This window comes from Phodopus roborovskii, unplaced genomic scaffold (genome assembly GCF_943737965.1).
Source record: "Phodopus roborovskii unplaced genomic scaffold, PHOROB, whole genome shotgun sequence".
Lineage (NCBI taxonomy): Eukaryota > Metazoa > Chordata > Mammalia > Rodentia > Cricetidae > Phodopus > Phodopus roborovskii.
The window spans coordinates 12,459,148-12,471,775 of NW_026126433.1; the positions used below are offsets into that span (position 1 = coordinate 12,459,148).

Below are 12,628 nucleotides of genomic sequence, written 5' to 3' on the forward strand. Positions count from 1 at the left end.
GCTACCTTTAATATTGTTTATTTTGCTTCTGCATGTTAGATGTTTTGATTATTTTATGGCAAGGGGACTTTGTTTGTTTTTGTTTTTGTCCAGTCTATTTGGTGTTTGGTATATGTCTTAAACTTTCATAGGCGCATCCGGTTCTCCCACCGCCCCCGGGGCAGGTCGCAGCATTTCTCCTGTGGTGGAGGCTCCACGAAGGGTCCAGCATTGCACGTGCCTCCTGCCCAGCGCCGCCATGATGCCCAAGAGGAAGGTCAGCACGGATGGAGCTGTGAAGGCGGAGCACATCCACGAGGCTGTCGGCCAAGCCCGCCCCTGCCAAGGTGGACGGGAAGCCAAAAAAGGCTGCAGGGAAGGATAAATCATCAGACAAAAAGGTGCAAACAAAAGGGAAGCGGGTAGCAAAGGGCAAACAGGCCGAAGTGGCTGTCCAGCAAACCACAGACCTGCCTGCAGAGAACGGGGAAACGGAGAACCAGAGTCCAGCCTCTGAAGCAGAAGAGAAAGAAGCCAAGTCCGACTAACCATCCATCTTGTCTGTCAATGGTCCCTGCCTCCCTTGTACAATCCAGAGGAATATTTTTATCAACTATTTTGTAAATGCGCGTTTTTTAGTAGCTCTAGAAACATTTTTAAAAGGTGAGAGGAAATCTCACCTCATCCCATTTTTTAAGTGTAAATGATTTTTTTAAGAGGTTAAATCATTTGCTGGTTGTTTATTTTTTGGTACAACCAGAAAATAAAATGCTGAATCAGGAGAGGCTGTGACTGTCTCGGGGGTCACCATAACATTCCGTAGAGGGGGCTAGTTTTATATTCTACAACATAAAGCATACTAAGTGGTAAATTTGTGTCTGCAATATTTTGAATTGTATTTGGTCTCGTGTTTCTAGTAGAACCGTTTCCTAAAAAACCACTCCTCGGTCCTTGTCCTGTCAGAACTGTCTCTGATGGTCATGGCCGTCCATTTTCCTACCAGCTGTGATAATGCCTGTGAAAAGTGGACATTCTGAGTATGTACTGTGTGTGTCAGTAAATCGTGAGTCAGTGGGGTTGAGGGTTGGGAGCACTTGAGTGTTACTAGGGAAAACCCGGCACGTGTGAGGCCGGAACATGACTGGAATAAGTTCAGAGAGAAACAACATGTGGCTCTTGGGGGTACGTGAACACAGTGTCTGACTCTTCAGAGATGGGGTGCATGTGTTAAGAATTGAAATGTCTCTGTACTCTGCTCCTCAACCAATAAAATTGCAGTTGTGAAAGTGTAAAAAAAAAAAAAAAAAAACCTTTCATAGGCATGTCCTTCTTCAGATCAGATTGGGAAAGTTTCCTTCAATGATATTGTTAAATATGTTTTCTGTACCATTGATCTGTGATTCTTAAGTTTGGCCTTTTCACAGTTTCCCACATTTCCTGGATGTTTTGTGTTAAGGATTTGTTGGATTTAAGATTTTCTTTGGTCGATGTATCTATTTCCTCTAGTTTGTCTTCAGCGTCTGAGATTCTCTCTTTAGTTGCTTGTATTCTGTTGGTTATGCTTGCATCTGTAGTCCCTGATCGTTTACTCAGTTTTTCTATTTCCAGCATTCTCTCAGTTTTTGTTTTCTTTATTTTCTCTATTTCAGTTTTCAAGTCTTCAACTGTTTGAATTGTTTTCTTTGTCTGTTTAATTGTTTTTTTCTTGGCTTTCCTTACTTTCTTTAAGAGATTTGTTCATTTCTTGCATTTTTTGCTTGGTCTTTTCTCTATTTCTTCCAGTTTTTTTTTCTTTTCTTCCATTTCTTTAAGGGATTTTCTCATATCATCTTTGAGGGCCTCTATCATTTTTATGAAGTTATTTTTTTTAAGTCATTCTCTTCTGCTTCCTCTGGTTTGGTGTGTTCAGGTCTAATGGGTGTAGAGTCCCTAGATTCTGGTGATGTCATGCTTGTCTTTCTATTATTGGGTGTTTTCGTGTATTGCTGTGTTCCCATCATTTCTTCCTGTGGGTACAGGTGGAATCTCTCTCTCTCTCTCCCTCTAACCTGTACTCCTGGTGGGTGTAGGTGGGTCAGGAGTTCCATGTCTGCAACTCTGGATGATAACTCTCTTGGAGGTCTCTCCTCTGCCAGAGGGCAGGCGATGGGCTCCAAAGATCAGGCAAGTGTGGCCTCAAGGTAGTCCCATGTGGATTGGCTGGTCCAGTGTTCTCAGAGAAGACCCAGGAAGTTCCACTGAGGTAGAAGGGTTGTTGGACCCTCACTCTGTCCCAGTGCTCACCCAGAGCAGTGGGCCAGCAGGACAAAGGGTGAGGAGAAGGCAGGCTCTGGTTGGTGTATGGAGCAGAGTACCATGACTGTAATATCCAGGACCAGGATACAGGGTGGAGCAAGATGCAGAGCTAACCCAGGGAGTTCCCAAGGAAAGATGGGGGGGGTATGTATTTGGCTTGAACTGGTCCCAGACTCACCTCTGGCAGAGTGCCTGAGGCAATGAGATCGAGTTCAGCCTCAAGGTGGTCCTGCATGGATAGGCAGGTTCGGTGTGCTCAGAGCAGACCCAGGATGTTCCACGGAGGTGTGTGTGTGTGTGTGGGGGTGTTGGACCCACATTAGAATATTCCTAGGGATCACACAAACTTGGTATGTCACGCTCAGTAATGCAGTCACTTTGGCCGTGTTAATTTCTGCTGGTCTATTTATTTCAAGGCTATGGTCATTTTCTACTACCTTCCTTAGCATCCTTCTTCAGTGATTTAAAGTTTTCATTGTAGACTTCTTTCAATTCCAGAGTTGTTTATTCCTCAAAAAAAAAAAAACAAAAAAACAAAACAAAACAAAAAATCAACAACAACAAAAAAGTAACTATCATGAGTGAGCATGTTTTTCTGGTTTCATTTTCAGCAGGTTTGTAATTGACATGTCTAAAAGCTACTGGTTTGGTGTGTCAATTCCTCTGCACAGAAAATAAAACAGTTTATTGAATTAACAGACAGCCTATAGAAGGCGAGAAAATCTTCACTAGCTATATTAATGTGACAGTGGATCAATATCTAGAATATATAAAAAACTAAAAATATTAACACCAAAAATTTAGATAATTTAATCACTTAATAAGCTAATGAAATGAGCATCCAGCTCTCAAAGTAGCCATATGTTGTCAATAAGTACTTGAAAAGGTGTTCAGCATCCTAACCTAGTAGAGAAATGCAAAATCAATCTACACTGGGATTCCAATTCAACCCCATCAGCATGGCAATCAAAACAAGTTACAGACACACCGGTCTGTGTGTGAAGAGAAGGGATGCTTACCCACTACCTGTATGGAAATCCATACAGGTTCCTCGGGAAGTGGAAAAGGGTATTTCTATATAGATCTACGCGATTTGTGGGTGTGTGCTTAGAGAATTTGAATCAACACTTCACAGACTTACACCCACTTCAGTGTTATTACAGTATCACTCACGATAGCTGAGTTTAGGAATCAGCCCAGGTGTCCATAAACAAACAAAAAGATGGACTTTTAAAATGTGGTATAGATGCACAGGGAGGATTTATCCAGACAAAAAGAAGAACTATGCCATTTGCTAGGAAAATGGCCAGAACTAGAGAAAGAGAATGCAAATTTGAGAGAGAATAATGAGGGTGCATGGGAGGATTCAGAGGGAGAAGATGGAAGGAAAGTAATGATCTAATGATGGTATAGTTTCAAAAACTAAAACTGTTATAAGTAATTAAATATATATAATAATAGCTGGAAGCATGTAACTTTAACTTGAAAACCACTAATGGGGCACCAGTCATGTGGCTGAGCAACTCAGAAAAAGAACAAATAACTTTCCCTTTTCTCTTTTTTAGCCTGGGTGAGCTCTCCCTGAAGTCCCAGGCTTCCTTCGGATTCTGTGAAGTGCCCCTTTTCTTCTACCCTGAGACTCTTGGTCCCCTTGCTGCCCTCTACTGCTGAACTTCCCTGCATTTCGCCTTCTCCCCATCTCTCTTCATTCCAACAAAGTGCCATGATTTATAGCTAGCCTACCTTGTGGTCCTCCTTTCAGGCATTAATGAAATAATTCTCCAGTTTCAATAGACAAAAAGCTTCAACTTGGACATGAGCATAACAGAATGCAAAGGTGATGTGTGTACCCTTAGCTTCACTGGTGTGTCACCAGGACAGGACACTACTGGGGCTACCACACTGTAATGGATATTTTGTTAGTCAGGTTCTCTGATGGAACAGAGCCCATGGGATCAGTGTAATAATGATTGAGCCAGCAAGAGCAGAATCACACTTGAGAGCCAAGACAGTAATTATTTGGTGCTTCAGTGTGGGTATAGCAGCAGCCTGGCTTCCTCAGTGGTTGGTTGGTCTTCTCATGCTAGGGAAGGGAAATGGCCAGCAGAAGTAACTGGGTTCACAGTGCTAGGGCCTAGCAATGCTAATCTGCTGCTGGAAGGGCTACAGATTTCTCCGAGATGCTGGTCCCTAATCCATGATGAAAGCTCAGAAATGCTGCTTCTGACCTCAGGGAAAGAATCAGCAGCAACAAGAGGGCAAATTATCTTGGTGGCAAGAGAGGAATCATCCTCTGTCTTTCATCTGGACTGCCAGCAGCTGCTGCAATCAGTGTGGGTCCTCCCATGTCAATCAAGGCAATCAGGATAGACTTCAGGTATGGCACCCTATGTAGATGATTCTGATCTGTGGCAAATTGGCATTGAAACCAATTAAAATGAATCACCAGGGAATAAGAAAGGGCAATCTGTTCCTAGTAGAAAATCTCATTTAGCTTTTACCTTCCTTGGTCATTTAATATGAATTTCTATGTATATGAAAGGCCATGAATACTAATCTGCAGCATTTTTGTTATATTGTATAATCCAGAGACTAGCTAACCTCTTTCCTATAGAGAAAAGAGAGTTTGTATTTTTGGTTTGGCAGGACATGGGGTGGTGTGGAAGGAGTTGGGGAGTAGTATAATATCTGAGTATTCTCTTTCTCTCTCATTCTAGCCCACGGAACCAACAGTTGCCAAGTAACCTAAGTTTCTTTGTGAGTTGTAACCATAAAGGAGGTAGAAATAAGAATCAAGTGAGGAGGTTCACACCCTACACTGCATTATAAGTCAAACAAAAGGTTTAATCGACTAAAAGAAATAAAATCATTCACTTCCCAAGCCTAATTTAGAGGAGCCAGGAATGTAGGTCACTTGGCATTTTTTACCTCTTCATAAAATCATCCTTTATAAAAATGTTGGTGTGATAGTTTCCCGGTGAGGCAGTACAACTTGGCAATACACTTTTGCAGATGGAGAGGTGAAGACCTCAGGGATTTTCATTTCCTTAGTCAAGACCTGATGAAAATTGCTTTATCAGGGAAGAAGATACAACACTATGACTTTCTGTCTATGGGATGGTACAGCCACAGTGTGCAGAGTGAGCAGCCCAGTTAGTGAACCAGTTCTTGTAGACATGATAGGAGAGCATTAGTTTTCCTCCTATAGTGTGCTTTTAAATTAACCAGCTATGTTTAGGGAACACAGTGCAAACAACTGGCTTTTCAAAGTGCTTCTTACTTCTCTGATTAAACTGTACTCCCCTGTAACAGTCAGCATAGGGAACTTACTTATCTGCCCATGCATCATTGACTGATAAAGCATGTAGCCAGAAGCAATTTTGGGTAAGAAAGTGAGTAGGGAATATCTCCAACTCTGTAGCAGACCACCTGCTTCAGTCTCCCTTTTCCCTGCCCGCATCTCCAGTGAATCACATGTGTCTTCCTGTCTAAACTCCCCTGCCCCAGTCATGCCTTTATCCTAGCCCCTATGTCCTTCATGTATTTCTTGGGAATTCACAGGCCACTTGAGCCATAGAAGCAGGTATGCTAACTACTCATCTTCACCTATCTCTGCTCTCCTCCCTCCTCTCCTCAAAACCCAAAACTCCAGTCTCACCCCCAGGTTTGTAGCAATATGCCTGCTAAGGCCTCCCTCTGCCATCATCTCCAGAAGATCATGAAACTGTTCTACTCCAATTTATCTTCCTACCCATCCTGTTTTCCTAGCCTGCAACTATAGTAAGCTTTCTCTGAGAACCCACAAGCTAAGCCTGACCCAAGAGCAAGTAAGCCAGCAACTCACATGGATTAGCTTCAAATCCTTATTTTCCCTCTTCTACTTTATGTTGAACCATCAATCTCACCCCCCAGCTCTATAGCAAGCTACAGGTTGTGACATCTCTCTCTCTCTCTCTCTCTCTCTCTCTCTCTCTCTCTCTCTCTCTCTCTCTCTCTCTCTCTCTCCATACCTAGAGGATTAAGCCAATCATGGTGAAACTGTTAATCCCAAAGATTCAAGAATAAAGAGCATTTATTCAAATCATCATGACCAAATTCATTAAGACAACAAATTAATTAAAGTAAGCTACTCTTATTCATATACATGGGTTGTCTCTCCCTAAAAACAGTCAGTGTTCAAGAGGAACACTGTATATGAAGAAGACAAGATTTTTATAGTTAAGGGATAAGGGGAGTTTAAATGGGGGACTTTGAGGGTAAAACAGGCAGGGTTTGAGAAACAGAAGAATGATAAGTTGGTCATAGCAACCTCCTAAACCAAAGACATGGTTGAAAGGTAGTCACAACAAGGTAGTTATGGGTGGTCAAAAGGGCCATAGACACCAATATGGACCATGCAGGCAGCCAGGCCCATGGATATCAACATAGCCTCAGATAGCACAAACCAGAGGCATTCCAGAGACATGGCCAAGGTGGCAGCACAGACCACAGATATCCTTCAGGTAGAGGCACAAGCCACAGAAGTCCCCATGGCCTTGGGTGGTAACATGGGCCACAGACATCAATATATCCTCCTGCCCCCTCCACCTCAGTCCTACCCTCACCTCACCTCTGGCTGCCATAGGATCACTGACCCAAACAGGGCCCTTGACAGAAGCCATGATCTATGCACCCACTGACTATAAAGGGCAAAAAGGCTGCTTTTACAATGGTATTGATGACTGCAGACTCACAGTTGAGAAATAGGGACGTAAAAGGCTTCTGTGACAACCCCTACCCCTACTCTACCACTCAAAAAGTAAGAGCCTATAAATCTAGACATTAAAAGGTACTCTCAAAAATTGTGATAAGGATGCTGAAGTGTAGCTCTCCACAACTGATGGCTTTGGGTGGGGGTGCAGGTGGACAAGGATTCAGTTTTCTTTAAGTGGATGGTCACTGGGTGTTTGAACATGCTCCAGTTTAAGTATAGGGACAGCATAAATTGGAACTGAACTTTTTTTTTCTTTATTGTGAGGGGGCAGTCTGAAGTATGGAAAGGCAGACATGGGAAGACTGAGAAGTGAGTGTAATAGGGGTACATGATGTGAAATTCCCAAATAATTGATAAAGATGCTATGTAAAAAAAAAAAAAAAAAAAAAAAAAAAAAAGCCCAGGGCCAAATTGTTTTAGCAAAGAATTGTATCTGATTTTCAAAGAAGAGTTAATGTCAATACTCTTCAATTATGCTACATAATAGAAACAGAAGCCAACATTGCCCAATTAATCTTATGAGGTCAGAGTTACCCTGCTACACAAACTACATAAAAACCCAACAATGAAAGAGAATTATGGACCAGTTTCCTTCATAAGCATAGATAAAAAATTTCTCAATAAAATGCTTGCAAACTGTATCCAAGATCACATTACAAAGGTCATCCACAATGATCAAGTAGGCTTCATCACAGACATGCAGGGACAGTTCAAGATAAGTAAATCAATGGATGTAATCTACCATATAAATAAACTGAAAGAAAGAAAAAAAACACATGATCATCTCGTTAGATACAGAACCTATATAAACCTAAATAAAATGAAGTTTAAAAGCATCTGCCCCTCAAATACTTGAACTGCTTTGATATTGAAAGCCCCAGAAGATAGCATAAAGGAAAAAACTAGTCAGTAGCTTTGTAATTTGTGCTTCATATTTAGGAATAGTGGGACTTCTGAAGGCAAACTTTTCCATGCCCTGGATAAATCATGATCAACCCCAGCTACTCTTAAATATATTCCACACACAAGAAAGCAAAATGATACCCATCCCCCCCCCCCGTGTTGCAATGTTTTAAAAAGATACCTAGGACTACTACCCTCCACCTTCTTTTACTTTGTAGAAGTTTTAGGGTGAGTAGAAGAGCGTGAGGTGATAAATGAAATAATTCCCATGTGTCTAGACTGTGGGATGTATCACAGGAGAGCAACATACCATTATGTTAAATGGTTCAAGGATATTTCTAGAACAACACAGGAGGATTGCTTTGTGGGGGGTTAATGACAAGGGGTCATTTTGAAGAACTGTTAGTTAATGGGATCATTATTGAATTAAAGCCCATATGCTCCTCCAATTGAGATAGTGTAAAAGAAGTCTGGAAAAAGATGAGAGTGTGAATTATAATATTGTTAATTGCTAAGCTTAAAATGGTTCATAGGCTTTTCTTAAAGAGAACCTAGATTGCACCTTATTAGATTTACAGAATGGTTTTCAGCAGTTAAAATTGATGATGATTGAGACAAGAGATTTTCTGTGACTACAAACTCAGGTCCATCAGGATGGTGCATTGATCCCTCACAAAGTCCTGTTGGGCTTAAACAGACATTGCAGTTCCTGGTGGAAGCTAGACACAGAATTGAAATTCCCTTAACTGAAAATATCTATATTTCTTAAGGAAATACATGAATTGCTTTTTACTGAAGTGCTACTGTTAGCACCTGCTACTCAGGGAGCAAGTACAGACCTTAACCCATCCATGTCTCCTCAGTGCTATTTCTAAGCTGAAAGCTGCTCACTATGAAAAAGTACAAATATCTAGTGAAGGGCTTTATTTAATTTTGTTTTATTTCCTAGCTTTGTAGCAAGCTAGATTTTGCTGTATGGAGGCAAGGCAAAAGCAGTCACAGGACTATATGTGGAACACCTAAGGCACCCATATGACTGCATTTGAGAACAGGACCTGTGAAGGATAGCTGAGCTTAAATAATACCACAGGGTAGGACACTCAGGTAGGGTTTGTGTATTAATAAAGATATACATCAGAAATTCCCTATAAAGACAAAAGGCTGCATGAATCCACAGCAAAAAGATAGTCATCTGTAAGCCAACTTGGGGAAAAGCTCTCAATAGTTTGTAGGATTGGGATCCATGAAGCTGATCACAAATGATAAACATTCAAACTCTCTTGAGAAAAAAAATCTCAGGTATTGTATATAGAGACCAAAGTCAGCCTGTTGTGTTTAACTTTAATTTTTCCACAAGCATAATTTGCTTATAATTTATCCAATACTGGTGTTCTTGCTCTTTCTTTCCACAATAGCTTATGAACTGTGTTTTGGTCTGCTAGAGCGTATACATGTTGAAACCCCATGCACTAATTGGATGATATAAGAAACTGCTTTCTTTACTACAAAACTGAGATGAGTATTCCATCTTTTAAGAAAGTGAGAAGTTATAAATATTCATTCCAGAAAAGGACCTTCCTTCAGATCCTAATATGCTGAGGTTTTGATTTTATTCATCAAAACTGTAAATATTTATATTGGTTGTAAATTACCCACTGTATTGCACTGTGCTCTATTATAGTCATATGATCCAACTGGGCTGCTCTGCCCATTCCCTATTTGCAGGTCCTCAAATTATATATGTGGAGTGTGTGTGTGTGTGTGTGTGTTAAATCTACCTACTTGTTTCATTTTTAGTGTGATAGTAAAAATACCTGACCAAAAGTAACTTTGTTGGAAAAGGATTTATGTTAGCCCACAGGGCCAGGTTGCAGTGTCATAATGAGCTGCAATAGTCAACACCTGGAAATAGTAAACTTCATTTGAGCTATTTCCTCCATTTAATTGGCCTATGGGTATTTAGGTAGGGCATTTTCTTGCTTGATAATTGATATAGGAGGATTCACCTCACTGTGGCTGCTACCATTCCTGGACAGGTGGGCCTGAACTATGCAAGAAAATTAGCTGAGCAAATCGGAGAGCAAGCCCAATAACCATTGTTCCTTGTGGCCTGTGCTTGCGGTGTAACCTATAGTTCTTGACTGAAGTTACTGGTTTGATTTTTCTCAGTGATGGATTGGGACTTGGGAGGTATAAAACAAAATATGTTCCCTCCACAAGTTGAAATTGATTAGTGTTTTATCACAACAGCAAAAATAAAGTGTCTCATACACAAACGATGTCATAGCATGGAATTCTCAGCCACAGATATGTAAAGGGAGTTGTTCATATCACATACATAATCAAAATCTAAAAGCAGTGAATGTATGTATGCTTCTCCTTCTGTATACTGGCAGGGTCTGAACCCAGGGACCAGTGCTGCTGAGTTTTGGGCTGGCTCTTCTCATATCATTTTCCACAGACCTGCCCACACATCAACCTAATAAAGAGAGTGCTCCATTCAGACTCCCTTCCAAATTCTGTCAATTGAAATTTGTTATCATCGTATCCCAAATAATTTTGCTGTTGGATGTGCCTACCTGAAGATCATGAGTACATACATGTTTATACCTCTTCTGTTCCCATCCTCAAACCAAGATTAGGGTGAATTAGAGAAACTGTGATTTCAGTACATATTTTATACTTTATCTGTCTACTGCTCATCTCTGAGAAGGAATAGAGAATAAATGCTTAATGGTATAGATTTTGTAGATTCTTGAGCAAGCTGTTATTAAAAATTTGGTTTCAATAACCCTTTGAAATTTGTTAAAGGGCAGAGTTTCTGACTTCCCTCAGTATCTCAATAAGAGCCTGAATTTTAAACAAGAAAACCAGGGTCTTGACACATGCAGATTACAATCTGAGTATCATGGCACTTATACTCAAGGACATGACCTTTGGGAGGAAAAGGAAGTAGTATTTTCTCCAGTATTGCTAATAACACTGAGTTCTTGACTGTATGCTGAGTATTCCATGTCAAATAACCCCAACAGGAGATCAGTCACACAACAGTATCTGGACATAGGTGCTATTTCATAATTTGCACTCTTGTTTAATGAGCTGGGGGCTTCCAGCTGAAGACTATCAAGAACCCTTTGTCAAAATGGGTCAGAGAAGGCTTGTTAAAGTGGTTTTTCTGTGATTGACAGGTGTTTTTATTAATTGAAAATAGACTCTTTTCCAATACAATGTATCTTGATTAAAGTTGTCCTTTGTTGTGCTCCTCCAAATTCTCTGCTCTCTCAAAAAGAACAGGCTTCCAAGAGATAACAACCAAACATGTCAAAATAACATATAAGATAAAACAAAAAAAACATCACATGGTGTCTGGACCAGGTAAACCAACAGAAGAAAAACAACTCCAAGAGCAAGCAAAATAATCAGAGTCCCATACCTTGACACTCAGGGGGCCCATAAAATACTAAGCAGAAAGCTATAACAGATACACAGAGGACCTGATACCGACCTAAATAGGACCAGTGCTTTTTGCTTCAGTCTCTGTGAATTCATATGAGCTTTGATCAGCTGATTCAGGGGGGTCTTGTTTTTCTGATGTCCTCCATACCATCTGGCTCTTATACTCTTTCTGCTTCTTCTTCCTGAGCCCTCAGGAGAGAGGTTTGATGAAGACATCTATCTCATTTAGAGCTATGTGTTCCAATTACTATTTTTGTGTGTTCTATCTGCCTGTGGATGTCTGCATCTGTTCCTGTCTGCTTTAGGAGGAAGCTTCTCTGATGATGACTGAGTATAACAGAATATCATTAGGAGTCATTTTATTGTTATTTCTTCTTTGAACCATTAGTGTTCAGTTCTACACAAGGTCTCTGAACTATCTAGTTTCTCATTGTTGGTCACCCAAGCAATGTCTTTGTTACTCTCACAAGCTCTATGTCACCATTGCCTTAGCATCCCTTGCAGTCAGCACAGATTGTAAATCAAAGGTTCTGTGGCTGAGTTGGTGTTTATATTTCTCTTTTAATAGTCTGCAGAGTGCCTTCCTGCATGAGACATTAGAACATAAGGGTGAAGGCTTAATGTAGGTATTAGCTGGACTTTTCCAAGTCAATTAATTATATGGGTGTTTTCCTCATCAATGAGTACCCATCTGTCAGTTCATAGGAAACAACCCATTACCTAGGCAACAGCACAGTTTGTTTGCAGATTTCCATGCAACAACTCAATTGAATTCAACCAAGTTCCTAGAAGCCTTATTTGGTGACAGGAGATGGCCAGTTCAGACTCTGTCTCCTTTATTATTGAATGACATAATTAGAATTGGCTTCATATATTTCAGGAAATTTCTACTGCACTATATTTCAAAAACATCCTTCAACTGCCCCTCAATTCTAGCTGTCTCCCCTTCTCCCTCCCTCCCTCCACAACATCTTCTCTCCTGCCCCCTTCTGAATCTCCCATTCTAGTCCATATCCAGTCCATATCCCTACATCCATCAGCCCATAAAATCTATTCTAGTTTCCCCTTCCAGAAAGATTCTTTATCCCCCCACCCAGTCCCTTCCTCTACACCTAACCTCTCTTGGTCTATAGATTATAACTTCATTGTAATTTAATGGCCAATATCCACATATAATCAAATATATAGCACATTTATCTTTCTGGGTCTGGAGTACCCTCATGCAGGATGACTTTAAATAAA

At 40.6% G+C, this 12,628-nt stretch overlaps 1 pseudogene; it reads left to right on the forward strand.

The window, feature by feature from the left end:
* Window positions 1-241: 241 nt before the first annotated feature.
* Window positions 242-854, forward strand: LOC127223369 (non-histone chromosomal protein HMG-14-like; annotated as a pseudogene).
* The last annotated feature ends 11,774 nt before the right edge of the window (window positions 855-12,628 follow it).